Source organism: Arachis ipaensis, chromosome B4 (genome assembly GCF_059453495.1).
Source record: "Arachis ipaensis isolate K30076 ecotype BB chromosome B4, ASM5945349v1, whole genome shotgun sequence".
Classification (NCBI taxonomy): domain Eukaryota; kingdom Viridiplantae; phylum Streptophyta; class Magnoliopsida; order Fabales; family Fabaceae; genus Arachis; species Arachis ipaensis.
In genome coordinates this window covers 131,334,179-131,340,920 of record NC_142439.1, presented here as the reverse complement: position 1 = coordinate 131,340,920, position 6,742 = coordinate 131,334,179, and the positions used below count along the sequence as shown (strand labels likewise).

Below are 6,742 nucleotides of genomic sequence, written 5' to 3'. Positions count from 1 at the left end.
GGACTTGAGCAAAAATCAGATTCAGAGGTTGAAGAAGGACTGCTGATGTTGTTGGATTCTGACCTCCCTGCACTCAAAGTGGCTTTTCTGGAGCTACAGAACTTAAAATGGCATACTTCCAATTGCGTTGGAAAGTAGACATCCAGGGCTTTCCATAAATGTATAATAGTCCATACTTTGACCGAGTTTAGATGACGTAAAAGGGTGTTGAACACCAGTTCTACGCTGCTGTCTGGAGTTAAACGCCAGAAACACGTCACAAACCAGAGTTGAACGCCAGAAATACGTTACAACCTGGTGTTCAACTCCAGAAAGAGCCTCTGCACGTGTAACATTCAAGCTCAGCCCAAGCACACACCAAGTGGACCCCGGAAGTGGATTTATGCATCAATTACTTACTTCTGTAAACCCTAGTAACTAGTTTAGTATGAATAGGACTGTTTACTATTGTATTAGATATCTTTGAACATCTTTTGATCATTTTTAGATCTAGAGACCTCCATGGGGGGCTGGCCACTCGGCCATGCTTACCCTATTATCACTTATGTATTTTCAATGGTAGGGTTTCTACACTCCATAGATTAAGGTGTGGAGCTCTGCTGTTCCTCATGAATTAATGCAAAGTACTATTGTTTTTCTATTCAATTCAACTTATTCCGCTTCTAAGATATTCATTCGCACTTCAACATGAATGTGATGAATGTGACAATCATCATCATTCTCTATGAATGCGTGCCTGACAACCACTTCCGTTCTACCTTCGATTGAATGATTATCTCTTGGATCTCTTAATCAGAATCTTCGTGGTATAAGCTAGATTGATGGCGGCATTCATGAGAATCCGGAAAGTCTAAACCTTGTCTGTGGTATTCCGAGTAGGATTCTGGGATTGAATGACTGTGACGAACTTCAAACTCGCGAGTGCTGGGCGTAGTGACAGACGCAAAAGGAGGGTGAATCCTATTCCAGTATGATCAAGAACCTCAAGATGATTAGCCGTGCTGTGACAGAGCATTTGGACCATTTTCACAAGAGGATAGGATGCAGCCATTGACCACGGTGATGCCTCCAGACGATTAGCCATGCAGTGACAGCGCATCGGACCATTTTCCAGAGAGGATTAAAAGTAGCCATTGACAATGGTGATGTCCTTACATAAAGCCAGCCATGAAAAGGAGTAGGACTGATTGAATGAAGACAGTAGGAAAGCAAAGGTTCAGAGGGACGAACGCATCTCCATACACTTATCTGAAATTCTCACCAATGATATACATAAGTATTTCTATCCTTATTTTATTATTTATTTTCGAAAACTCCATAACTATTTGATATCCGCCTGACTGAGATTTACAAGGTGACCATAGCTTGCTTCATACCAACAGTCTCCGTGGGATCGACCCTTACTCACGTAAGGTTTATTACTTGGACGACCCAGTGCACTTGCTGGTTAGTTGTATCGAAGTTGTGAATGACAAACGATTTATTAAGACGTGCGTACAGAGTTTTTAGCGCCGTTGCCTGAGATCACAATTTCGTGCACCAAGTTTTTGGCGCCGTTGCCGGGGATTGTTCGAGTTTGGACAACTGACGGTTCATCCTGTTGCTCAGATTAGGTAATTTTCTTTTTGTTTTCTTTTCAAAAAAATTTTTCAAAAATCTTTCAAAAATTTCTCATCTGTTTTCGAAAAAAAAAACATAAATCTTTTCAAAAATATATTTTTCTTTAGAATTTTTAAGAATGAATTCTAGTGTTTCATGAAGCATGTTGAAGCATGGCTGGCTATAAAGCCATGTCTAAATTCTTTTGGACTGAGGTTTTGGCCTAAAATTGAATGAATTACTCGCATATTCATGCTAAAGCTTGACTGGCTATTAAGCCATGTCTAACCCTCATATTGGAGCTTTAGACTAAGATTGCAAGATTCCTGGAATTCATATTAAAAATTTTGGAATCCTTATTTTTCTTTTTTTTCAATTAATTTTTGAAAAATACAAAAAAATTAGAAAATCATAAAAATCAAAAATATTTTGTGTTTCTTGTTTGAGTCTGAGTCAATTTTTAAGTTTGGTGTCAATTGCATGTTCATCCTGCATTTTTCGAAAAAAATCATGCATTCATAGTGTTCTTCATGATCTTCAAGTTGTTCTTGGTAAGTCTTCTTGTTTGATCTTGATGTTTTCTTATTTTGTGTCTTTTTTTGTTTTTCATGTGCATTTTTGCATTCATAGAGTCTAAACATGAAAGATTTCTAAGTTTGGTGTCTTGCATGTTCTCTTTGCATTAAAATTTTTTTCAAAAATATGTTCTTGATGTTCATCATGATCTTCAAAGTGTTCTTGGTGTTCATCTTGGCATCCATAGCATTCTTGCATGCATTCCTTGCTTTGATCCATAACTTTCATGCATTGCATCATTTTTCATGTTTTTCTCTCTCATCATTAAAAATTCAAAAAATCAAAAAAAATATCTTCCCCTTTTTCTCTCTCAAAATTTCAAAAATTTGAGTTGACTTTTTCAAAAATTTTTAAAATTCAATTGTTCCTTATGAGTCAAATCAAATTTTCAATTTAAAAATCTTATCTTTTTCAAAATATTTTTCAAAAACCAAATCTTTTTCATTTTTCTTAGTTATTTTCGAAAATTTTAAAAATATTTTTCAAAAATATTTTTCTTATCTTTATCACATAATTTTCGAAAATAACATCATCAATTAATGTTTTGATTCAAAAATTTCAAGTTTGTTACTTACTTGTTAAGAAAGATTCAAACTTTAAGTTCTAGAATCATATCTTGTGATTTCTTGTGAATCAAGTCATTAATTGTGATTTTTAAAATCAAATCTTTTTCAAAACTAATTTCAATCATATCTTTTCAAAAATATCTTCTTATCTTATCTTTTGCAAAATTTGATTTTAAAATATCTTTTCTAACTTCTTATCTTCTTATCTTTTCAAAATTGATTTTCAAATTTGTTTCAACTAACTAACTAACTTTTTGGTTTGTTTCTTATCTTTTTCAAAACTACCTAACTAACTCTCTCTCTCTAATTTTCGAAAATCCCTTCCCTCTTTTTCAAAATTTCTTTTTAATTAACTAATTATTTTAATCTTTGATTTTAATTTTCGAAAATTACTACCCTTTTTCAAAAACTATTTTCGAAAATTCCCGTTCTCTCTCATCTCCTTCTATTCATTTATTCATCTACTAACACTTCTCTTCATCTCACATCTCTGCTCTCCTCACCCTTGTGTTTCTTTCTTTACATTACATTCTTTTCTTCTTCTTTTCTTCTACTCACACAGGGACCTCTATACTGTGGTAAAAAAGATCCCTATTATTATTATTTTTCTGTTCCCTCCTTTTTCATATGAGCAGGAGCAAGGACAAGAATATTCTTGTTGAAGCAGATCCAGAACCTGAAAGGACTCTGAAGAGAAAACTAAGAGAAGCTAAATTACAACAATCCAGCAAGCACCTTTCAGAAATTTTCGAACAGGAAGAGGAGATGGCAGCCGAAAATAATAATAATGCAAGGAGGATACTTGGTGACTTTACTGCACCTAATTCCAATTTACATGGAAGAAGCATCTCCATCCCTACCATTGGAGCAAACAATTTTGAGCTGAAACCTCAATTAGTTTCTCTGATGCAGCAGAACTGCAAGTTTCATGGACTTCCATCTGAAGATCCTTTTCAGTTCTTAACTGAATTCTTGCAGATATGTGATACTGTTAAGACTAATGGAGTAGATCCTGAAGTCTACAGGCTCATGCTTTTCCCTTTTGTTGTAAGAGCCAGAGCTAGAGTATGGTTGGACTCTCAACCTAAGGATAGCCTGAACTCTTGGGATAAGCTGGTCAAGGCTTTCTTAGCCAAGTTCTTTCCTCCTCAAAAGCTGAGTAAGCTTAGAGTGGATGTTCAGACCTTCAGACAGAAAGAAGGTGAATCCCTCTATGAAGCTTGGGAGAGATACAAAGAACTGACAAAAAAGTGTTCTTCTGACATGCTTTCAGAATGGACCATCTTGGATATATTCTATGATGGTCTGTCTGAATTAGCTAAGATGTCATTGGATACTTCTGCAGGTGGATCCATTCACCTAAAGAAAACGCCTGCAGAAGCTCAAGAACTCATTGACATGGTTGCTAATAACCAGTTCATGTACACTTCTGAGAGGAATCCTGTGAGTAATGGGACGCCTATGAAGAAGGGAGTTCTTGAAATTGATACTCTGAATGCCATATTGGCTCAGAATAAAATATTGACTCAGCAAGTCAATATGATTTCTCAGAGTCTGAATGGAATGCAAGCTGCATCCAACAGTACTCAAGAGGCATCTTCTGAAGAAGAAGCTTATGATCCTGAGAACCCTGCAATAGCAGAGGTGAATTACATGGGTGAACCATATGGAAACACCTATAATCCCTCATGGAGAAATCACCCAAATCTCTCATGGAAGGATCAAAAGCCTCAGCAAGGCTTTAATAATGGTGGAAGAAACAGGTTTAGCAATAGCAAGCCTTTTCCATCATCCACTCAGCAACAGACAGAGAACTTTGAACAAAATACCTCTAATTTAACAAACTTAGTCTTTGATCTGTCCAAGGCCACTGTAAGTTTCATGAATGAAACAAGGTCTTCCATTAGAAATTTGGAAGCACAAGTGGGCCAGCTGAGTAAAAGGATCACTGAAATCCCTCCTAGTACTCTCCCAAGCAATACAGAAGAAAATCCAAAAGGAGAGTGCAAGGCCATTGAATTGATCACCATGGCCGAACCTGTAAGGGAAGGAGAGGACGTGAATCCCAAGGAGGAAGACCTCCTGGGACATCCAGTGATCAATAAGGAGCTTCCCTCTGAGGAACCAAAGGAATCTGAGACTTATTTAGAGACCATAGAGATTCTATTAAACCTCCTTATGCCATTCATGAGCTCTGATGAGTATTCCTCTTCTGAAGAGAATGAGGATGTTATTGAAGAGCAAGTTACCAAGTACCTTGGTGCAATCATGAAGCTAAATGCCAAATTATTTGGTATTGATACTTGGGAAGATGAAGCTCCCTTGTTCACCAATGAATTGAGTGATCTGGATCAACTGACATTGCCTCAGAAGAAATAGGATCCTGGAAAGTTCCTAATACCTTGTACCATAGGCACCATGATCTTTGAAAAGGCTCTGTGTGACCTTGGCTCAGGGATAAACCTCATGCCTCTCTCTGTAATAGAGAAACTGGAAATTTTTGGGGTGCAAGCTGCTAAAATCTCATTAGAGATGGCAGACAATTCAAGAAAACAGGCTTATGGATAAGTAGAGGACGTATTAGTAAAGGTTGAAGGCCTTTACATCCCTGCTGATTTCATAGTCCTAGATACTAGGAAGGATGAGGATGAATCCATCATCCTTGGAAGACCCTTCCTAGCCACAGCAAGAGCTGTGATTGATGTTGACAGAAGTGAACTAGTCCTTCAATTGAATGAGGACTCCCTTGTGTTTAAAACTCAGGGTCATCCTTCTGTAAACATGGAGAGGAAGCATAAAAAGCTTCTCTCACTGCAGAGTCAACCAGAGCCCCCACAGTCAAACTCTAAGTTTGGTGTTGGGAAGTCTCAACAATGCTCTGAATATCTGTGAGGCTCCATGAGAGCCCACTGTCAAGCTATTGACATTAAAGAAGCGCTTGTTGGGAGGCAACCCAATTTTTATTTAACAATATTTTTATTAGTTATATGTCTTTATAGGTACATGATCATGTGGAGTCACAAAATAAATATAAAAATTAAAAACGGAATCAAAAACAGCAGAAGAAAAATCACACCCTGGAGGAGGATCTCACTGGCGTTTAAACGCCAGTAAGAAGCATCTGGCTGGCGTTCAACGCCAGAACAGAGCATGGTTCTGGCGCTGAACACCCAAAATGGGCAGCATCTGGGTGTTTGAACGCCAGAATTGCACTCTGGAGAAGAGCTGGCGCTGAACGCCTAGAACAAGCATGGTTCTGGCGTTCAACGCCAGAAATGGGCAACAAATGGGCGTTCAACGCCCAGAACAAGCACCAATCTGGCGCTGAACGCCCAGAGTTGTGTGCAAGGGCATTTTGCATGCCTAATTTGGTGCAAGGTTGTAAATCCTTGAACACCTCAGGATCTGTGGACCCCACAGGATCACCTCAGGATCTGTGGACCCCACAGGATCCCCACCTACCTCCACTCACTTCTTCTCACCCCTCTTTCACACAATCCCATAAACACTCTTCCCCAAAACTCTTCACCTTACCCCTTCCCCTCCCTATATAAAGCCCTCCATTCTTCCTCATTTTCACACAACACAACCCTCTCTTCCCCTTCTTGGCCGAATACACCTCTCCCTCCTCTCCTCCATATTCTTTTCTTCTTCTTCATCTATTCTTTCTTCTCTTGATCAAGGGCGAGCAATATTCTAAGTTTGGTGTGGTAAAAGCATAAGCTTTTTGTTTTTCCATTACCATTGATGGCACCCAAGACCGGAGAATCCTCTAGAAAAGGGAAAGGAAAGACAAAAGCTCCCACCTCCGAGTCATGAGAGATGGAAAGATTCATCTCCAAAGCTCATCAAGACCACTTCTATGATGTTGTGGTCAAGAAGAAGGTGATCCCCGAGGTCCCTTTCAAGCTCAAAAGAAATGAGTATCCGGAGATCCGACATGAAATCCAAAGAAGAGGTTGGGAAGTTCTAACAAACCCCATCCAACAAGTCGGCATCCT

At 38.5% G+C, this 6,742-nt stretch overlaps 1 non-coding gene across 1 annotated transcript; it reads right to left on the bottom strand.

Annotated features, from left to right (window-relative positions):
• Positions 1-3,902: 3,902 nt before the first annotated feature.
• LOC148569248 (small nucleolar RNA R71) lies at positions 3,903-4,010 on the bottom strand. Its single transcript, XR_015882335.1, has one exon. It is a non-coding gene; the product is annotated as a small nucleolar RNA R71 (small nucleolar RNA).
• Positions 4,011-6,742: the final 2,732 nt, after the last annotated feature.